Source organism: Xenopus laevis, chromosome 6S (genome assembly GCF_017654675.1).
Source record: "Xenopus laevis strain J_2021 chromosome 6S, Xenopus_laevis_v10.1, whole genome shotgun sequence".
Taxonomy (NCBI): domain Eukaryota; kingdom Metazoa; phylum Chordata; class Amphibia; order Anura; family Pipidae; genus Xenopus; species Xenopus laevis.
The window spans coordinates 95,154,039-95,177,787 of record NC_054382.1 but is presented as its reverse complement, the minus strand read 5'-3'; the positions used below and the strand labels follow the sequence as shown (position 1 = coordinate 95,177,787).

Here is a 23,749-nt window from a genome sequence, read left to right as displayed (position 1 = left end):
CAGGAAGGGGCGGTGCCGGTTGTAGTTCTCTTTGTCGCTGCTCTTCTCTGTGTGTCAGACTGTTGCCTCAGCTCGTCTCTGGCTTTGATGGCGACTGGCGAGGTTCCTACAGGAAGGGCTGAATGCAATTGATGAGGTTATAGTTGCCTCTTGGCATGAGCAGCCTGTTTATCTCCACACTGAGCCTCTAGTTATGTACCTGCCTCAGTCAGACTCAGTTTGCTGCTTCCTATTTATAACATTCTGCCTTGTCTGGGGGGTATAACATGGCTCGGCTCCTGGTTGCTAGGGATCCTTGAGGGGGACACTCTAGCTCAGGGGTGTCCAACCTTTTGGCTTCCCTGGGCCATACTGGAAAAAGAAAAATTGTCTGGGACCACACATGAAATACACAAACACTTTTGATTAGTAAAAGTAAAGAATAAACACAGAACAGAACTACAATACCAGTTGGGTAACCAGATGGAGCTACATGGTACACCTGGATATTAAACAGACTTATTATTGTTATATTATTATTACTAATAATTGTTACAACCTGGCATAGTTAGCCTGTTCCTAACAAGACGACAGACTGAGGTGGTTAATGTGTCTGGACTTAGAGAGCACTTAGGGAGATTTACTAAGGTTCGAGTGAATTTTCGAAGTACAAAATGCATACCTCCCAACTGTCCCTTTTTCGGAGGGACAGTCCCTCTTTTGACAGCTCAACCCGCAGTCCCTCATTTGTACTGGAAAGTCCCTCTTTTCTCTGCACTGAACAGCCAGAAAAAGAAACAAAGTTTCTCACTTAATTGGCTTTTAGCAGAGAGCCCAGAACAGCTAACAGGTGCAAATAAGATACTTTGTAACAATTTTGAGACACAAAAACACAGTTTAGATAAGGAGAAATATTTTCACATTTTCATAACCTGCCAAATTTTGTAAAACAAACATGGTAATTAGGGGGTGTGGCCACAGAAAGTGGTGTGGTCAAAAAATTGCTGCGCTACATGCGGGAAAAAAATTTTTGTCCCTCTTTTTACTTCCAAAATGTTGGTATGCAAAATGTTTGAATTTCAAAGTAATTTTTTGAATACTTCGACCATCGAATAGGATACTACTATTTCAAATTTACTTCGTTTCGAAGTAAAAATCGTTCGACTATTTGACCATTCAACCATTCGATAATCGAAGTACTGTCTCTTTAAAAAAAACTTAAACTTCAATACTTCGCCAACTTAAAACTGCCGAAGTGCTATGTTAGCCTATGGGGACCTTCCAGAGCAATTTTTATATATTCAAAGGAAAATCATACGATAAAATCGTACGATTTGAAGTACGATCGGAGTACGATCGGAATACGATCGTACGATGAATAAAATCCTCCGGCTTCAAATTCGAATGTCGGAGGATTCTATTCGATGGTCGAATTTCAAAGTATTTTCCACTTTGAAATTCGACCCTTGATAAATCTGTCCCTAAGTGTTATTTCACTCTCGTTTTCTCTGTATTTCCATATATTTATTTTTTAATTTCTTTCTTTTTTCCCTTCCCTTCCTTTTCTCTCTTCTTCAAGCTGGGCCGCATTCATATCCATCCTGGGCCGCAGTTTGGACACCCCTGCTCTAGCTATAAGGACATATTATAGTTTCAAAATACTTTTATCAGGGGTGTCCAGCCTGAAGCTGTTGTTGAAATCCAGCCACCACCAGTGAGACTAGTAGAAGTAGAGCAGCTGCTGGGGAATGGAAGGTTAGACATGTCCAATGTACAGAATCTTGACCTGCCAATGAGCCTTCCTATATTACTGGGGCCTCCTCCTCTGAATCCTGCTCTGGACATGAACATTTACCACCTTTTCTACAAAACATATTCCCCTCCTTCCTACACCTGGCAGCAGGGTATCACCATTTCATTCATATATTACAATTGGGAATGATGCCTCTATTCCAGCATATGAGTTTAGTGACAACAACACTTGCGTTTTTCACCCTCACATCATCAGAAAAACCAGCAGACTACTTTGCAAATGAAATCATATAGGACACAAATGAACTGCTGATCTCATTTTGATGGACCGTTGCAGTCACAACTAGAAAGGGAAGTTTCAGAGCAAACTTCATGTTGGTTTGAAAAAACATGTGAAGTCACTCAATGAAATCTGATTGACTCCTCCCACTTTTTGTGAATTTTAACGTTAGTCCCCCAGTGACCAACTGTGTACAGTTTGCAGACATGGCATCAAACATGTAAGAATGGTAGCAGTTTAAATTTCCCAATTCAAAGTTAATGCTGTTGTTGGCTCCTCCCACTTTTGGGCATCAAACCAATATCAACTCTTCATTTCGGTTCACCTCATAACTATGTGATTCGAGTTTGGTGAGTGTAGTCTCAAAACCAATTTAAATGTCCCCATTCAAAGTCAATGGGTGAAATATGATTGCCTGTTGTTGGCTCCTCCCACTTTTGGGCATCCAACAAATGTTGCTGTTTCATTTAGGGTGACCCCGTGACTATGTGATTCAAGTTTGGTGAGTGTAGCTTCAAAGCCATTAGATTGGCAGCAGTTTGAAAATCTTCCCTGTCAATTATCAATGGAAAAATAGGGGTGTTTGGAGTGTGCCCCAAAAAAACTGCTCCACTATAGATAGAAATGTGGAGAGTTTGGGTGTTGTACCCCTAAAACTGAAAGAGGAGGAGTAGCATTTAGAAAAATGGGGGCACTAAGAATAAGAAGCGGAAGAATAAGCCATAATAACTACAACGTTGTCCTTGAAGGTAGAGCAGGACTGTATAGTGGGAAATTTCATCTGACTTGTAGTCCCAGCAGTGGGGTCCAGTCAGCTGTACCTGTATCTGGTACAAGGCCATAGTCACAACAACAAGAGGGGCAATTTAGCTTTAAAACTCTCCCTTTTTATTTTTTTTTAACACTGAAACGTTTTGTTCATTTTTTTCAAACATATAGGATAAGCTTACATAAGCATATAAAAAAAAGAAAAACAAACCATAAAAAGGTAAAGAAAAGAGAAATAAAAATAGATAAACAAATATCTAAATATATATATATATATATATATATATATATATATATATATATATATATTTATAGTGAATAAAGTACCCCCTATTGTAAAATATAAGGATATTATAAGTTACCGAGGAGTTTCATGACCATATAAAAACACGAGGCCAAAGGCCGAGTGTTTTTATACAGGTCATGGAACTCCGAGGTAACTTCTAATATCCTCATATTTTGCAACTGGGGGTACTTTATTTATTATAATACACAAGTTTCAGTGAGTCATGTGACAGAAATGACATCAGAACTCACCGTTTATAACTGATGACATCAGAACTCACCGTTTATAAGGATATAATTTACAGGATATTCAAGGCTTTTGTGTATTATATATATATATATGGCGACTGGGTTTCTTGCAATGTTGTATGGGTATATATATTATTGCTATAACATATTGTCAGATCTTCTTGTTCTAAAGGTATCAATAATAAAGGGTTCATATATGTAATGCCAAGAAGAGTAGGGGATCGTTTTCATATGTCTCCCTATTTATATTGAGCCATTGTGCCTTTACATTTAAATAAACTGGTCCATGGATACTATTCCTGTTGTGCTCAGATCACCATGCTGTGACTGGTCCCTGATATCCCCTCCCTTGTACCAATTAATGCTGGGCACATGCACAAAAAGAACCCTGGGCCAGTTATTTAAAGAACAGGCATGTGAACTGTGATAAAAGATTTATACTTCTAGTTATTAGGTAGTTGCTAATAAATTGGCACCCAAGTGATTTAGGTTTTGTTGTTTTTTCTGTACAGATGAGACAATTGAAAAGCAATGACCATATTAAAGAGGTTTACCCTCCTGTCAGGGGTGATTCTCTTACAAAAAATTTTTATATCAAAAACGATATAAGTCCCAGGCCTCTTCAAACAAAAAATATTAATTTATTGTAATTCACATTAAAACAGTAGCTAGTACATACAACCCCACATACCCCAAGGGGTGATTCTCTGCCCCTTGCTGTCTGAGATGTTTTCTGTGATGCCTCCCCCTCTCTCCCCAGTGCTTACAATTCTTGCATAGGAGCAGATCCCGGGGGGGGGGGGGGCTGCATCACTAGTGCTTGGAGCACAATTGAGCTCTCTCTGCAGTTTAATAACTGGAAACTCGGCTCTTAAAATAAGTTCAGTGTAAAAATTAAAACTGGGTAAATAGATAGGCTGTACAAAATAAAAAAAATTCTAATATAGTTAGTTAGCCAAAAATGTAATGTATAAATACTGGAGTGACTGGATGTCTAACAGAACAGAACACAACTTCCTGTTTTTCAGTTAGTGGCTTTAAGGGGGCCCACATGGGACATAACTGTTCAGTGATTTTGCAATTGATCCTCAGCATTCACCTCAGATTCAAAAGCAACAGTTATGACCCATGTGACCCCCCCTCAAGTCTCTGATTGGTTACTGCCTTGTAACCAATCAGTGGGAACCAAGAGAACTGCAAAGCAGGAAGTAGTGTTCTGGTTATTATGTTAGACATCCAGTCACTCCAGCCTTTATACATTTTTGGCTAACTAACTATATTAGAAACATTTTTTATTTTGCACAGCCAGTTTTTATACTGAACAATTCCTTTAAAGTTACCAGGAGCATTTTTTTGCCACCCCTGGTATATATGGGGCTGCTGCTGCCTGAGATGTGTTTCTCAACTCACCCCATGGGAGTAGCACCCTTGTCTCCCATCATCAGGAACAGGGCCCAGCTGACTGACATTCTTTTTTTTTTTTTTTTATTTTGAAAATGTTTTATTTGATTTTCATATTAAACAAGTAATAACATTATGTGACTGACATTCTGACCCTTTCCAGTTACAAGGCCAACTTGTATGAACTGTTTGACATTATTCGATGATCACTGCAATCCATCCTTGTCCAACGTACTAACCAATGAGATCAGAATGGGGCAATCTGAACTGAAAATATGTTTGAGAGGTTGTTGTATGACTTGCAGGGTGGCCTGTCTATCACACACAGGCCATCAGTACCAATAACAGTATTAATATCACTTGTCCTTACACTAATATAGAATTGCTCTCACTACAGAAATATCACCTTCTGCCACCAGCTTTTGAAAGAGGGCAGATTATAAATTTGCCATGGTGATTAACTCTACATACAAGTCATAGAACATTTACTGTTCAGTAGATGATGTGACATTTGGGTCTTCTGCAAACCTGTGTTTTATATTATACTAGACATTAAGCCCGTTAAATTAACGGGTGCTAGAACATATGTAGTCAAACATTAGCCAGCATACCTCCCAACATTTCAGAATAAGAAAGAGGGACACATTTTTTTGGCCACGCCCATTTTTTGACCACACCTCCTAATTACCATATTAAGTTTACAAAATTTGGCTGCTTATGAAAGTTTAAACACACTCCCTTTCCCTCCATGTTTGCTGCTCAGCCCTCCCATCCCCTCAGTGCTTGTTGCTGTCAGCCCCCCTTCTGTGTCCCTGTTTGTTGCTGTCAGCCCTCCTTCTGTGTCACTGCTTGTTACTGTCAGCCCTCCTTCTGTGTCCCTGGTTGTTGCTGTCAGCCCTCCTTCTGTGTCACTGCTTGTTACTGTCAGCCCCCCTTCTGTGTCACTGCTTGTTACTGTCAGCCCCCCTTCTGTGTGACGGCGTCCTGATGCCACGCTTGGGGTGAAAATTGAAAATAAAAGGATGGTAAGGACGCCGGTTTAATGCCCAATTAGAGGTCTCAAATATTGGTGTTCCTAAATTCATAACTAATTGATCTCTGGACTTTCTGACCCTAGCTTTGACTCTGACCTTGATCCTGTGCTGCCTGCCTTTGAACTTTTGCCTGAACCCGATCACGTTTATTCCCTAATCCTTTGGCTACCGTGAATTGGATTTCCTGGCAAGTGCTCCCTGCTTGGTCCAGACTTCTCTGTTTCTGGAGCCGTAATGCCCCTGACAAAAACACTCAAAATGGCCCTGTGTGCTGTTTCTTATAGATGGTTAATTGAAGACCTGTCAGGCCCGGACTGACTGTAATTCAAGAGTTCCCTTGTGTATATTTGTGCTTTATTCATCAGAGCATGCTGTAAGGGGCACATTGGCACTTACCTTACGTTGCTATAGAGCATGTATGGATGGTTATCTTTCTGATTAGCCTCAATACACAGTCAGTTCTGCATTTTGTGAATCTATAGTTCCGCTTGTGTTCATATATGAGCCCGAGGAGCTCTGGTTGAATTATCTAACTACATCATATCTGAACCAGTAACAAAGTAGCCATAGTATTAAAGAAATATGGAACTATTTTGCAATAATAATGTATCTTTATGTTTTAATTTAAAATGCTGCATGTATTTACTTGTGTTTGCACTGAATCCGGAGTTCTGTTCTACTCCATTTGTTGTTCCGCTTGTTCTCTGCCTAAAGCACTGAACACGTGAATCACCCAATAAATTGTCAAGATGAGTTGTTATTACGCACTGGATCTGCTAACACTTGTGTTTAGAAAATTATAGTGGTTAAATAAATGCAAAGGACATTATTCCATATACGTATGCTATGATCACATGGGCATTCAATTTCAAAATCCCTCTCACTGGAAACAACCCACACGTTTAACTCTGTAGAATAGAACATTCATTGTTTGTAGGAAGGATTTATCTCTCTCTCTCTCTCTCTCTCTCTCTCTCTCTCTCTCTCTCTCTCTCTCTTTCTCTCTTTCTCTCTCTCTATTGTAGTAATCATGCTATTTGGCATCCAGGGTTGATGGGTTGCATTGGCTGTCAGGAAGAGGTAGGTCATTCCCATCCAGTTACCTGGTTGTTGAGCTTTCATTAGGGACTAGAAACTTTACATTTTTAACCAAAAAGCCATGCTCGGGTAAATAGGATAAAGTCATGTGTGGAACCAATTTTTGAGACTTGGAACTGACCCGAACCCGCAGCACACAACCCGAACCACAATCTGCATATTTACCCGCTTGGATCTGTTCCCTGGCCCAGTCCGCAACCGGCCTACCACCATTAAACAGGAAGTGCTGTTGCTGCAACCCAGAAGTGAAGGATAAAATATAGACAATATATTAATATAAAACATAAGATAACAAATATAGATGAGATCTGCAACCCGACCTGCAGACTAGCATCTATACTTGTACTCAAAAATCCTACCCGCAGGTACCTGACCCGATGCACAACTCTAACATAGGATTGTTGGAGCAGGCATACAAGAATCCTATACCTGCATGAAACAGGTTTTTAAACAATGTTGCATTGTGTGTAAAACATATGGCTAATTGTACAGAATTTTTGCATATAATTAAAGAATCTTGATATCTGTTATAATTGTATTGTGGTGAGACTAGACATTTTTTCTGAGGTCATATCATAGCTTTTTTACCCATTTTATACCCATTCCTGTCTTTTTGGCAGTTTTGGCTCCTCTGGAAGTCTAATTGCATTTACACAAAAAATACATTGTGTACTCTTTCACACACAATTGCAAGGCTGGTTTCACAGAAACGAGGCGGAACAGAATCAAAGATGAAATGTTACTTTATTCAATGGGATAAGAATTAAAGACACATAAGTGTTTATTTTTTTAACCCTTTTTCGTAGGGGGCCCAATATGCTATGCTGCTTTGTATTATTTATATATATTTGCCAGTGTATTATTCTAGTGAGTCCAGTGCTGCCATCTTTGGTCTCCCATGTAACCCTTGCAGCTGGTCTGGGCCTGGGCAAACTCTTGCCCTACTGCACATGTACATAGCCAAGAGGATCCCGGGGCTGAAAGCTCAACACCCAATAGAGTTGTATTTTGGGCCAGCCAACCAGGAGGTTTGTGATTATAATCACTAGGGGAATCTTAACTGATTAAGCTTTTCCTTGTTCTTTAATCTTCCTGTAAAAATTGTAATGTTTTGCTATACATCCCCATATGTCACAACTGTGACACTGTTCATTCCTCAGTTATAACTAATGGCCAATAATATGTATAAATGTACAGGTAGCAACCACCTTCTAACATTCATATCATTTCCCATTTGTGAAGTTCTTGTTGACCAGTAGCCATTATAGTGAAAGTGGTTTGTGTGCTTTCTATAGAGTGGCCATTAAATGATATTGTCATCACCTTGGATGCTGTTAGTTTGGAAAAATGAGAAACGTGAGCACTATTTGTTCCTGTAGCTCCTGTCTCTGAATACCCCAAAATGACCTCTATTCAACCACTGAGATCTTTGTCTCTAGCCCTGTAGGCTTTAGCATAATGGAATGCTACATGCTCAACTACAAAAATTGTATTTTTCTCTCATTGCACAAGTGCTTTATTTTAGTAGTTACCATTATAACAATAATGTAGAAAAAATCCTGTCTACTAAAATCCTGACCGACTAAAAACTGAACTCAAATAAAGGTAGTTATAAATATATATTTAGTTGTTGATCTTTACCTGTTTATCATTCTCATATAATCTATAATTGTTGCATATGTTTACAAGAAAAAGAATAGCCCATTCTGTCTTGGCCAATAGACTAAGCATAGAATTATATCAATATAAAATGTCATAAGCCAAGAAATCTAATGGCTGAACTCTATCTACCACATTCACAAACAACACATTTCATCAATAAAATGGGGAAAAGAAGTTCAGGAGGACACACAGTGCTCCTGCGATGCTCAATAGTCATCCCCCATACTATACTACTGTAGTTGCCCCTACCAGGTAAGATACAACACTAATTATTTATTAAAATATGGCAAAAAAAGTTAAGATCTATTTAAGGTCTCTAACCAGTGACTGAGTGAGATTTGGGGACAACAGATACTCCTGGTTCCATGATAAAGCTCAGCTAGGGAGTGATAGGGGTGGGCACTTTTCTGTGGTTTCAAATCTTAAAACAAGTAAGGCTGAATTGCTCATATGTTTTTCATATGCTGAACTTCAGTAAATATTGAACCTAAAAAGGGCACCTGCACCCTACAACTATTAAAACCACAAACTAGAGGCTTTAGATGAGCAGAACAAACCTTTATGGCTCCAATGCTTTATCAGCAGAGACTAACTCTAAGTTGCACGTAAGGTACTATTATCTGCCACACAAACACCAAAGGATCTTTCCAGCAGATGGCAATCCTCCCACAGGTGTAACAACCTGCTCTGTATTACATATCTATTGGCAAATGTGCTTCTAAATGGAGATAACTAATAACCATGTGGCTGTATTGTTATACTCCTACTAATAGACCATCCACAATACAGGGACCTTTCCATCAATTCCTATAAGATTCTACAAAAAACAGTCCCCAACCTTTCTTACCCATGAGCCACATTCAAGTGTAAAAAGAGTTGGGGAGCAACACAAACATGAAAAAGTTCCAGGGGTGCCAATTATGAGCTCTGATTGGCAGCGGCGATCCTGGGGCTGCAGCCCAGATGTCGCCCCCTCCTGCTCCGCGCTTAAAAATCAGTGTTGGAGCAGGTAAAAAGGGGGCAGCATCGCTAGTGCATTGAGCACAATTGCGCTCTCTGCACTAGCGGAGCCGAATTTCCGGGTTAAAGCACGGAAATTCGGCTATTAAAGTTACAAGAGGTGGCTTTTTGCTGCCCCCTTTGTAACTGCCGGCTCACTGCCACCTGAGGCATGGGTCTCACCTTGCCTCATGGCAGGAGCGGCCCTGCTGATTGGCTATTTAGTAGTCCATATGTGGACTCTGTGGACTCTGTTTGGCAATACACATGGTTTTTATGCAACCAAAACTTGCCTCCAAACCAGGAATTTAAAAATAAGCACCTGCTTTGAGGCCACTGGAAGCAACATACAAGGGGTTGGTGAGCAACATGTTTCTCACAAGCTACTGGTTGGGGAGCACTGCCCTAAACAATGGGGTTCTGTCACCTGTTCCCCATTATGAACATGGGTATAAAAAGTTAAAGTTAATAAGAGATATGAGGGGCTGTCAGCAAAAACACAAACAGAAATGTGACTATGCTGCTATCTGGATATCATAAAGGACATTACTACAGCCCAAGGGCTATAAGAAATGCCTACAGGGAGAATGGAATGATTTTGCTTTGTTGACTCCTAGCTACTCTCATCCCTACCAACATCTGTGACTTGATATATTTTGTTATTAATTGTGTTTATGTGAAATTGTAAGGTTCTGTGCTCAGTGCAGGAGAACATTAAACATGTTTAGTTAACAGCATGTCATCTATTAATTGCACTAATTAATGGAGACGCACAGCTTCCAAATGAGACTGCAGGATGCACAGGATACATCCGTTTCTTACCAGGAGTCCCTCTTTATACAAAATAACAATACATGACCTAAGGAGTTTATGCATCTGTGACTGATTAAGATTGTCAGCCATGACACAAAATATATATTCTAGATAACCAAAGGATCTTAGGAAATAATTCCTTCTTTTTCTCTCTCTATATATCTATATGATGGAACTAAATGAAAGCACTGTTGCATTTGTGCAGTGAGGCTAAGAGGAGTTACTGTATAACAGTAGAAGTGATCTTTATTGCTTGAAGTTGCCTTAATATGATACTTCAGTCCAGGTTGGATAGTGAGATGCAGAGCTGAGATGTTATACTGTATATACATATAAGTCTTTAAAAACAAGCACCATTTCTGTGTCAAATGACAAGTCTAATTGCTATTGTTAATCCTTGTACAATAAAATCCATAAAAGGTTAAGTAAACCTTTAAAATAAGTTAATGTAAAATTGATGATTGTGCTATTCTAAGCACACTTACATTTACATTCATTATTTAGTTTGTTTTTTTTCCCAAGATATTAAGGGATATATTTACTGTTAATATAAATTAATTTTGTTACAACAGCAATACCCGCTGGTCATTTTCCCACCAGTCTGACCACCAAGTAGTCAAGGAAGTTGTCAGGAGAAAGAGAGAGGCTGCTCTGATGTTCTTCTGCTTAGGAAAGATGTGAGAAAGGTTTATATATTTTTTTTCCTAAGCAGAAAAACATCAGAGCAGCCTCTTTCTTTCGCCTGACAACTTCCTTGACTACTTGCTGGTCAGACTGGTGGGAAAATGACCAGCTGGTGCTGTTAGAACAAAATACACCACACATGTAACCCTTAATATCTTGTCATTAAAGAAAAATAAACAATGAATGTACATTACAAAAGTGCTTAGAATAGCACTCTCATCAATTTTATATTCACTTGTTTTAAAGGTGTACTTATCCTTTATAACACAGCAGCAGGGATCTGCGTTTCCATATCGATCGTATTTAGCTAAGGGATGAATACGTGATGCGAGACATGTCTACTAAACAGCAGGACATCTGCTAAGACTTACAGCACCAGAAAATGTAGACATTTTACTGAAGTTAATGATTTTTGTCATCGACTTTCATGTTTTTCATGCAGCCAACATACGGAGTCTTCACAGGGAGCTGTGGCACTACCAAAGCATCTGCAACAGACAGACAACTGTTAATACTGTGCATTTAAATCATCCACTGCAGTGATCAATAAGTAGCCTATTTTATTTGTTTTCTTGTATCCCATAGACTTGAAAACAATATAGCAGTTTCTTTAGCACTGACATATTTAAATGCATTACACAGATTACCTATAATAGTTTGATTACCTATAATAGAATACCATATAATAGTTTGTGAAAAAGTGCAGGGCAGGGTGCAAAGTGCAAAATGCAGATTCCAACCGCCATGTTTATTGCACACTACCCTGCACTGAATTGCCACAAAAAGAAGCACAGAGACCTGCATGCGCCCCACAAACACAACACTGCCAGCTTTCTTCTGAGCTGTATCATATTTCTACAGGCACATACGAGTCCCCAACCCCACCCCAAGTTAGGGAGCAATGGTGTGAGCAGGCTACAATAGTGCCCTGAACTTAACTATGGTAGGTCGCTGGATTTCCAATCTGGTACTTAGTACAGAGAACAGCCAGACTGGAGTAAATAATACATTATTCATCAGTCCCTGCCCCATTGGAGATTACAATCTAATGTCTCTATTATATTCACACACAACATTTCAGTTTTATATATATATCAGTTTTATTAGGAGCCAATTAAGTTGCCTGTATATTTTTGGAGTGTGGCTGGAACACCACACAGATAAGGGGAGACCATGCAACTTGCAGATAGTGCCCTCATTGGAATCAGATTGGGGACCCAAGCACTGCAATGATTGGAGGCACTGAACACTGGTTCTAATACATTTAGAGACTTTCCTTGTTAGTTGTAATATGGGTGACATATGCCTATGTTACTCTAAGCAACCAATCAGCATATTTTACTGATACAACTCTGTTTAAGTAAACAAACGATGGTTGCTTTAGTTTAGTTGGGCTGGAAAAACTTTGCTCAAGTTAGTATGTAAATTCCTAATTGGCGGAAAAGGGAAAAAAAAGCAGGTGAGAGATGTTTTCTTTTTGTATTAAGCATACACATAATGTTATTGTACTGGGAATGGAATTGATTGTCAGAAGGAAATTAAATATTTCTATTTAATATGAGTACAGGCAGTCCCCAGGTTACGTACAAGATAGGGTCTGTAGGTTTGTTCTCACGTTGAATTTGTATGTAAGTTGAAACATGTTATTTATTTTTACCTTTCTGTGCATATTTATTTTTACTTTTCTGTGTTCTGCAGTAGACAACACACACCAGAGGGGATTGGGGCAGGTGGTTTATTAAAGCTAAATGCTAATAAAGGCCAAGAAAACCACAGTACATTACTATAACAGCCTCTGTATGTAAGTATGAGTTGTATGTAAGTGGGGTGTATGTAATTCAAGGACTCCCTGTATTGTCCCAGATTATAGATCACTAAAAACTGACAAACTTCTTAAAGGGTAAGTTAAGTGTCAGCAATAAAATTACCTGGAAGGCCGCCAATAAATAACCGAGCATGGTGTATGTAATTTGAGGACTCCCTGTATTGTCCCAGATTATAGATCACAAAAAACGGACAAAATTCTTAAAGGGCAAGTTAAGTGTCAGCAATAAAATTACTTGGAAGGCAGCAAAACAATAACCGAGCATCAGGGTTGCTGTGAGTTAAAGAGCTAGGCACGACAGATTGTTTTGACTGCTTGTCAACTTCCAGCTGCACATCATTTTGTTTCCGGCTTGCTATAAATGTGAAAGATAGAACATTCATTAAGAATCCTATGTGGAAAATGCAAAGCACAGGTATGGGATCCGTTTTCTGGAAACCCATTATCCAGAAATTACAGAAAGGCCATCTCTAATAGATTCCATTTTATCCAAGTAATCCAAATTTTTTAAAAAGATATCCTTTTAATCTGTTTGATCCAAACTAAAGGTAGCCATACACGGGCAGATTTAAACTGCCGATAGCCTCCTCGATCAACATCTGGCCAAAAATCAGCCTGATATTGATCAGGCAGATTTGATTTTCCTTTGCTATCAAGGAACGCATTGGCTAGTTGATGCAGTCCTCATAGCGTTGGCGTCCTTTGCCACAGGACCAATAAATAGTGACTTTATGGCATGTTACAGCAGCCCCTCTGGCATTTACCACAATCTGCCGACTGCCACATCGGCCTTGGCCAATGATATAAATGACATCAGTGCCAACACTGGAAACTTTTTTGTACAGGCTACTTAAAGGAACAATAACACCAAAAAATGAAATTGTTTTAAAGTAATGAAAATATCATGTACTGTTATAGTAGTGTTTCTGAAGCAAATGCAGCAGTTTTACCAGTGCAGGGCAACATTACATTATATTTTGATTACTTTAAAACATTGTTATTTTTTGATGTTACTGTTCCTTTAATATGCAGATTGAAGGAGCAACGTGATCTTTTTGTTTTGTAAACAGCTTCCACAATCCATAATATTAGATAAGAGCATTGCAAATGAAACTGACACAGATATAAACATACTGCAGAAAGAGGAAAGATAAGGCCCCGTCTGGGTATTTTATCAACGGCTACCAAGCAAGCTATAGGTGATACCTTTTATTATGTGCCACTTCCCATCACACAGAGTTCTTTGTGGTGTAACTGAGACCAGAACCGCTCCAGATCCATTGTCTGCAGACAGTATCAGCTGGAAACAGAAACCAGGCAAACTCAGTAAGGTACGTGCCAAACAAGGTACAAATAGAAGCAAACTGTTTTCATACTGTGGAAGCAAAATATTTCAAGATGCCTTTATATTATGTTATTTACCTAATTAAATTAATTAAATAGCTGATAGAATTGCTTAAGTGCAGTATAATATGTCTGTTACATATTTTTATAGATTACTCGTGTACAGCACTAGGAACTGCACACACAGCTTGTTGTAGAAAAGGTTTATCACCCAGTTCTATTTGGCCACAGAGAGTGAAATAGTTGGATATCCAATGGATTCCTGTTTTGCAAATTGACTGATAACCCTCCAGGTATACAGGGAACATCAACACCACCACCAAAGCATCTGCATTTTGTGTGTGTGAGACTGTATCACTGTACTTATGTACTTATGTACAGCATTAGACATTCCCTGGGAGTTGCAGCTAGAATTTCTCAGGTAATGCCGAAGTCGAGATATTGCAAACTGCAACATGCAGAATACTCGGTCAGATGTGTCTGTGTAGAGGTTTAGTATTTCTGAACCACTTACCTCTCCAGCTTCCATATAAAGGCTTAATTGTTGCCATTTAGTGCTGGTATGAAACAGGACTCCAGACTGGCTTTGTGGACGGATATTTAAAGACATTTTAAAGTCCATATTCAAATTGATAGAATTATCTACAAATGAAAAAGAAGGTAAATATTTACAATAAATGGAAGAGAGCAGGACATTTAATGGCTGCCAAAAAAAGCTATTCACCAATAACTACATGCCCTCCATAGAGTGCAAAGAATATTCCTTTTTGAAAAGATCCATCATAACATGGTGTGACTGCAAACGTGTGAGATGGTCGATCCAATGCTAACCCATTCAGCTTCAAATTCTTCAGGCAGCCAGAAAAGCTTTTCTTGGGTACAGACTGGGAAAATTATATAAACATTATTACTCTGAGTATTAGTTTGAAAAAGCGAAACTCCAGTGAAATCATGTAATTGAACCGGCCAATGGATGATTATTTAGTAAAGGCTGGAGCAAAGTCATATAACCACTCCTGACCTCGAAAGGCTAATCACAGATGGCACAGTTTGTCACCTTGTGGTATTATGCCTAACCATGTCTCTTCTGTCCAATAAAGTAGCCATATACAAACTTAAAAAGGGATTCTGTCATGGCAGGGAAAACATGTTTTTTTCCAAACTGCATCAGTTAATAGAACTGGTCCAGCAGACTTCTGTACTGAAATCCATTTTTCAAAAGAGCAAACTGATTTCTATATATTTAATTTTGAAATCTGCCATGGGGCTAGACTTGTCAATTTCACAGGTGCCCCCAGTCATTTGACTTGTGCTCTGATAAACTTCAGTCACTCTTTACTGCTGCACTGCAAGTTGGAGTGATTTCACCCCCTGGCTTCCCCCATAAGCAGAACAATAGGAAGGTAACCAGATAACAGCTCCTTGGTAGATATAAGAACAGCACCTAATAGTAAAAATCCATGTCCCACTGGAACTCCTTCTGTTACATTGAGTAGGAGAAACAATAGTCTGTCTGAAGGCAGTGCCATTGTAAAGTGCTGGCTCTTTCTGAAAGCACATGACCAGGCAAAATGACCTGAGATGACTGCCTACACACCAATATTACAACTAAAAAAATACACTTGTCGGCTTAGGAATGCAATTTTATGTGGTACAGTGAATTATTTGCAGTGTAAACAGTGTAATTTAGCAATAAAAACTACACCATAAAAATGATGACAGAAACCCTTTAAAATAACAAAGGACTTATTTTCAAATACGGTTAACGAAGTTGCTCTCCTTACATTTATTTAGAGGGATGGTGTGGAAAGGCCTCATTATGAAATGCTGTCTATGCATATTTCTTATTGCTTCTTAGAGACATTAATAGATAACCCTACCTTGTGGGTTCCAGTGTCAATAGTTTGGAAGTTCTTTATCAGTTATGGCTTCTCTGCTGCCTTTAGACCAACCACTATGTTTTCTGATGTGTTTTTTGTTTAGCTTGTTTATAGAATAAAGTATTTAGGACATAATTCTGTGTACCTGAATTTTATGTGATAGGACTCCACGCAGTCGAACAGACATAATTTTTTCAAGGCCAAAATATTTAGTTAAAGTTCCTTTGCGTTCCTTTAGCCCATCAACAACTAGACGGCCACTGAGTCCATTCCAGCTAAATATCACCTTTACAAAAACAGAGAGAGATATTGCCTCATGAAAAAGCATTTCTGTAAATTGGGATGTCTTTGTAAACACCAACAGTTTTGTCATAAAATGTAAAACTAAATAAGGTATAATCGAATGCAATAATACTAACTGATCCAATTTTTGTGCAAGTTTACCAGACTCATTGTCACATCACTCAAGCTGTAAAATCACCTTTAATCTGCTTATTAAATACTAAATATATGGTGAAAAAATATTATTTCTGAGGTGCTTGCGCCACCGATTTATGATTATGCCCCTTGGATACTACATAATCTGTGAATGAGGACAAACATTTGCTGAGATGCCTACCATGTGCCACTTTCCATAATTGTATTTATCTTGGCTTCTTATTTTCAGTTTGCTTCCTTTGGTGCTTAATGAAAAAACATAGCTTCCTTTGGAAATATAAAGTGAAAGGTGGCTGGAGTCCTCTTTATCGGTCATCATGAAAATGAGCCCTGATGATTCTGTGATGCTCAAATCCAGATAGATATATATCTATATATATCTATATATATCTATATATATCTATATATATCTATATATATATAAACATAGATAAGGCAGCACTCACTTAATCAAAAATCTTGTATTAAATATAAAACATCAGGCTACGTTTCGGCCATGCATTGTGCCCTTTATCAAAGTTACACATAGTTTGCAGATGTGCAATGTCAGGCGATTTAAAAGAGAGATTATCAGGAAGTGACATCAGAGTTGAATACACAATTGCAGGTCAAAGTTTACATTATGTTTAATACATATTACTATTCTCCTTAATGTGCCTATTTTAATCTACCATATCCAACATAGTTTGCAAACACATTAAATATTAATAGGCTCAGTTCCAATTATATCCAATAGCATAATTTTTTTTTGTAACATACTCATAAGAGTTATAGATTATAATCTCTATTTAATAATCTTTTGGGCTGTAAGGAACCTAATTTGTGGATCCACCACACCTCCCTCTGTTTTAAAAGGAGTTCTCGATCTCCTCCATTTCTAAGTGGGGGGATCATTTCCAGCACCATAAATCTAAGTTGGTCAGCACTGTGTCCTTTCTCTAAGAAATGCTTGGACACTGGCTGACTCATATTGCCTAGATGGATGGCAGATCTGTGTTGTGAAATACGTGATTTGATCATCTGTGTGGTCTCACCTATATAGATGAGACCACACGGACAAATCAATACATATACAACATACAGTATTTGGAGACACAGGTGTAGAAGCCCCTCAAGTGGGCAACATACCCCGTCTCAGAATGGATAAAATCTTTCCCTTTATGTACGCAAGGGCATTGATTACAATTCTGGTGACATTCCTGTTGCTCTCTTGCCTAGAAAAGTATCAACTTCTTTTCTTTACTTGAGCAGAAGTCACCATGGTACCAATTGTTCTGCCTCTTCTGTAAGAGACAATGGGAGGAGCAATAAATTCATCTATATGTGGATACGCTCATTATAAAATATACCAGTGACGTCGAAGTGTATTGCTGATTGATTGATACTGTCTATTATAAACTGTAACAAAGGGAATTCTCCTCCTATCAGTCTTTTTGTTTCTAACTGTATTAATTTTGCTTCTTGCTTCACTGATCACCGTTTCTGGATATCCCCTTTCTCGGAAAGGGAAATTTTTTGCACATCAAATTTTGTTGCTTAGATTTTTCTTCAGGGTTACTCACAATTCTGTTTATCCTAGTAATTTTACTGTGATAGATTGAGAAAGGTCCCAGTGTGGACCGAAACGTTGGATATGCATGTGTGAATAAAATTCAGCACTTTTTTCACATAAAACTTGTAGTGCGGGTCCTTTTACTACTGTATGTATATATATATATATATATATATATATATATATATATATATATATATATATATATATATATATATACAAATAGAAGAGTCCTCTGCACTAAACCCATTATCAATATATTTAAGACAGAGACATTTTGTGCATACTGCTACTGAAAAATGCCTTACCCTTTAAACAAAACAGGGATTGTTTGTCCATATATTGCAATATATTTAAGCTGGCCAACTACATCAAAGTCATCCCATATCTGGCCAGTCCTACGCTTAATTTTCATCTGATTCATTAAGAATTATTACTTCATTATACATTTTACAAAGGGACTAAGTTTTACCTGCAACTTACTTGCTGCTTTCAAAGTAAAACTCCCAAACTTGGCTGCCCTTTTATTAGACACCAGTGGGATCACCTGACAACATGGAGCTGGTCACTGCTCCTGTATAACTATAACAAACAAGGGAAAGTTGCGCTTAAAAATTTGTGGCGAGCACAACTTTACCTTGTTTGTTATATATATATATACATATAAATATGTACATACAGCTTCAATGTCACTCTCAATTCAAAAGTATCACGGCTGGGTGCTAACCATAAAATAATGCAGTCCAATAGTTGAAAGCATTCATCTTTATTCCACATTCACATCTACAGTTCTTTTGCTTTATTAGAACAATGTAAATTCATACACGAGTTGCTGGCATGTTTCTCGCATTATTTTGTGGTATACTGTTTGAAAGCAATACATTTTGTGAAGGTGAACTATCCCTTTAAGAAGGAATTCACCTGCCTGGGTACTTCATGCTGAGCACTACACTGCCATTATTTACATGTTCCACGTATTTCCAATAGGGATGCACTGAATCCACTAATTTGGATTTGGCCGAACCGCAAATTCGAATTTGCATATGCAAATGAAAATAGGTGGTGGGAAGGTGAAAACATTTTTTATTTCCTTGTTTTGTGACAAAAAATCACGCGGTTTCCCTCCCCGTCCCTAATTGGCATATGCAATTCTAAATTTGACCTTTGATAAATGGGCCCCTATATATCAACATTTAAATAGATTAAACACCTAGGGGGCTCAATTATCAACACTGGGCAAATTTGCCCATGGGCAGTTGTCTATAGCAACCAATCGATGATTAGCTTTTTGAAGCCAGCTGCAAGTGGAACAATGAATGCAGCAATCTGATTGGTTGCTATGGGATACTGCCCATGGGCAAATTTGCCCAGTGTTGATAAATGACCCCCCTAGCTGCCCATGTTGCTTCTATAAATGATTGTTGCTGCTGTCCTGCTTCATAAATTCTGTTGTTTTGACTTCCCTGAGTATATGTTAACAAACTAATGAATTCCAAGAGATTGCATGGCATAGAGGAGGGGCAGACAATATTTGATTGACATCTGAGATTTTTAAAAGAGCTTACAACAGCTATGAATGCTTTAATAAAAAATAGAAATTGGATTTCATGTTTAATTTGAAAAGGACTTTTATTATACAGATTTTTGTGTCTGGGTGACAGGTCCACTTTAATGTACATTAAAAGTTGCCTACAGCTCACGTTGATCGTTTTTCATTGATTGGTCTGTTTTTGTAATTAATTGTTACTTGAAGTTTCTAAACCTGACTGTTTTACCAACCTTTCTCAACATGTCCATTAGAATTTCTAATGCTAACAGACTGCTGCTGCACCAATATGGCAGCCCCCGCATAGAGGAACATGGGGGATCAGATGGGTAATGTAAAAGCATCTGCAAATTGTTTTATGGCAAAATTATAGATAGCATTCAAACACAATGTCATGATAGATGTAAGAAAAGGTTTAATTTCTCAGTATCTCTGTAAGGATCCTTGCCTTTTTCACCCTAGTCACTTTGACTTTTAAAAGGATGTTGAAACTAGAATGAAGCTCATTATATTGTGTATTAAGTCTGATCTAGCGGCCATTAATGCAAAAATATTAACTTTATTTATAGGTTGTTTTTTTTCTCAATTTCTGCTATGCAGGAAACAGTCAACCCAGATTTTATCAATGACTAAGAAAATATGGAATTTTTACTCATAATATGTGTTGGTTTTGCAATAAACAAACTTTAAATGCGGTCCCATTCAGCATTTCTGCTCATAAGGTTGAGAGCAGCCAATCCTACTGGAGAGGGACAGGAAATGGGATTGGTGGATGGAGGGGTGGAAGACTTTCATTGTCCTTTCATATCATTTCTTCAAAGAGCAGTTAGCACAGAACTGGAGCAGTGGGCTGATTTGGTAGCTGGAGTTTCCTAATTTTAATGATGTTGGGGGGGTGTAATCTCTAAGGGCTTTTACACACGGGCTGATTTTCCTGCGCTCCTTTGTGTTATGCTTTCTTCCGTTCAGCCACAGGGAAGCGCAGGAGTAGGCAAACTCAATTATTGTCAAGGGGGCTGTACTCACACAGATGCATGTAAGCGCCAAACGCAGGTGGGACGCAGCATGTTGCATTTCACCTGCGTTCAGCGCATACATGCGTCTGTGTGAGTACAGCCCCCTTGACAATAATTGTGTCTACTCTTGTGCTCCCCTGCGGCTGACCGGAAGAAAACACAATGCAGGGGAGCGCAGGGAAAACCGCCGTTTGTAAGAACCTTAACAAATACGTTCTTGTAGATTTTGTTATGCTGTATATCCAAAGCAAGACAACTAGTGCCCCACATGGCAGAAGAATGGCTCCAATCAAAGAACAAATGGCCTACACTGTGCAAAACCAACTGCTTCCACGGGGTGTAATCATTTTACATGGAGTGTAATGGGCACTAAATATGGAGCTTGGGTTGCAGTTACAAACTTGCAAAAAATAGTGGGAGCACTTACCAGGTACTAGGATTCACCTGTGCATGTCACAAAACCGAAGATCCCAACGGTTGCTTCCAATGAAAAAATGAGTTTGTAGGTGCAGCACCAAGGAATCCAGGAAGTAGAAAAATTAAAAATATAAACCTTTATTCAAGCATTTTAAAATGGTAGTAGGAAAAAGCATGCCCCACAATAAATAATGGGCTGTTCACAACGCGTTTCATGGCTCTCGCCACTGAGCTCCTGAGGAAGTGGCGAGAGCCATGAAACGCGTTGAGTGAACAGCCCATTATTTAGTGTGGGGCATGCTTTTTCCTACTACCATTTTAAAATGCTTGGGTTGCAGTGTATGACATATGCCAACCGTCTATGTACCACCATTGCAGCAGTGTGAAGATTGTAGTTTGCACGACTGCCCATTCTTACTGGACATCTACCTACCTACGAACATGCGGGGTGGATTTTGGTCCTGAAAATATGTGAATGTGTGAATTTTCAGGTGAAATTTGCCCATGTGCACAGTGACTGGTGGACACCACTAATGTCATTAACTACAAACACCAGGAAAAATGACATGAGGCTAACAGAGGCCTTCTGTTACCATCTACAATTGTTTGGCAACAATAGTTGCAACTATTGTTGCCAAACAATTGTAGATGGTAATCATTTAAATTTGCAACATTGTTATGAAACAAGTGGTTTAGATAGGCTGGTTCAGCACTTTCTCTTTATCTTTACAGGTTAGGCCGAATGGAGCAATTCCCTGTATTTTAAGCTGTTTGTAAATGTTTTATTGACACCACGTTCTTATTGTACTATTTAGACGATTGGCACTAATGCACTTATATACGGATTTGGGCATTTTTGAATTATCCAAAAAAAGGAGAATCAAGCAAATATTATTTTATCAATTGGGCTGAATGGCTTTTATATTTAAGTGTAAGAAATATTTATTCACTGTTTTTTTCTGTTTACACTAAATGTTAACTATGTTAGAATAGTTTTTAACTTATCAGTTTTTATGAATGAATAATTTTATTGCGTTATGCAGCATTGGATGTATTTAGATGTCACATGACTAGGGTTAACACAAGGGTTAAATGAAGTAACAACCCACAGAAGGTGTGATTGGTCACATAGGATTTAAATGTTGGATGTTTTGTTTGTTCCTATACACTTGATAAAGGGCTTGTCCCGAAACATGTTGTACACTCCCCAATAAACGGATTTTCTGCAGTTTGACTGCCGCTTTGGATCTGTTCCACATTCATACTACAGTTCTACATATTGATTTGGGTTATCGGACACAGGATACCCGTGGACAGGTCTGATCTAATTATGTGGTGAGCTCCTTTCATATTAAATTGTGTATACAGCTCTCTTACATCACATGGCGCGCTTCTGTCCCTCTCCCTCACGGCCATCAGCCACGTTTGACGATGTTGCTTCCGGTTTGTTGGTGGTCGGCTGATTGCCGGTAAGGCAGTTGCAGGTCTGGGTCAGGTAGCGGTTCAAAATGGGTAAATATGCAAGTAACGGTTCGGGGGTTGTGTGCTGCGGGTTCGGATCTAAGAAATTGGTTCTGCGCAGGACTCTGGGGGGGGTTATTAGCCAGCCCTAGTGATTCCAGTGGCCCACCTATTGCCCCAGGCTAGTGTTTTGTGTACAAACTGAGATGACACAGGTGCAGGTCCTACAATGGCAACATTTTCAAGGTTAGGGACAGGCGTAAGTTAGTTTTGCAGGTTAGGGTCAGGCGTGGGCTGAGATTTTCCTGACCTACACATTACTAGAGAAGGCTTGCTCACATTCATTCACCTGCAGGCAAATTGGTCAAAAAGGGTGGAGCTTGCAGAGGGCAAGATTTAGACAGGACATTGGCCTGTTTTTGATGTAACCAGACTTGTGCAGGCAGATGAAAGGGGCCATTCTTTGCTTAGTGATGTAGCTCCTGTGATGCCACCATTCCCCCTCGTTCCTCAGCAATTTCCATTTTTGAGCAGGAACAGGTCTGGAGGGGGAGGGGCTGCAATTGCACTCTCTGCACATTTGGTACTTAAAGTTACCAGGAGCGGCTTTTTGCTGCCGCTGGGAACTTGCCTTATGGCAACAGCACCCCTGGAGGCATGGTCCATACATGAGCAATTATTTGTTTAAACTGGGGCCACATTCAACTTAGTAAGCATGGCTTCCCCTGCTCCCCAGTGGCCTGCCAACTAAGTACAGGTATGGGACCTATTATCCAGAATGCTCGGGACCTGAAGTTTTCTGGATAACGGATCTTTCTGTAATTTGGATCCTTATAACTTGTCTCCTAGAAAATCATGTAAACATTAAAAAACCCAATAGGCTGGTTTTGCTTCCAATAAGGATTAAAGGGGTTGTTCACCTTCCAAACACTTTTTTCAATTCAGTTATTTTTAGATTGTTCTATATTAGAGGGAATATGGGGTTTACCTTGACGTGGTATGGTGGCTTTTCAATTTTATGATCATAACTTTGGTAACTAAAAACCCCTGTTTTGTAAACATGCACTTGCATTTATACTGAATTACTTATGAGACAGGGGCCCAGGGAAGTGCATTGTAAGTAGCACTTCCATTATATTTAAATATATTTTGATTTAGCCTTGAGTGCTTCCACTATTTCCCTCTAATATTTTTAGATTGTTCCCCAGAAATAAAGACTTTTTTTCAATTACTTTCCAATATTTATTTTTTAAGTTTTTTCCAAAA

At 38.8% G+C, this 23,749-nt stretch overlaps 1 long non-coding RNA gene across 1 annotated transcript; it reads right to left on the bottom strand.

Annotated features, from left to right (window-relative positions):
* Positions 1-14,042: 14,042 nt before the first annotated feature.
* LOC121395261 lies at positions 14,043-23,043 on the bottom strand. The gene is made up of 4 exons (XR_005962367.1): positions 22,400-23,043; positions 16,199-16,339; positions 14,688-14,815; positions 14,043-14,129 (listed from the first exon to the last, which is right to left on the bottom strand). It is a non-coding gene; the product is annotated as an uncharacterized LOC121395261 (long non-coding RNA).
* Positions 23,044-23,749: the final 706 nt, after the last annotated feature.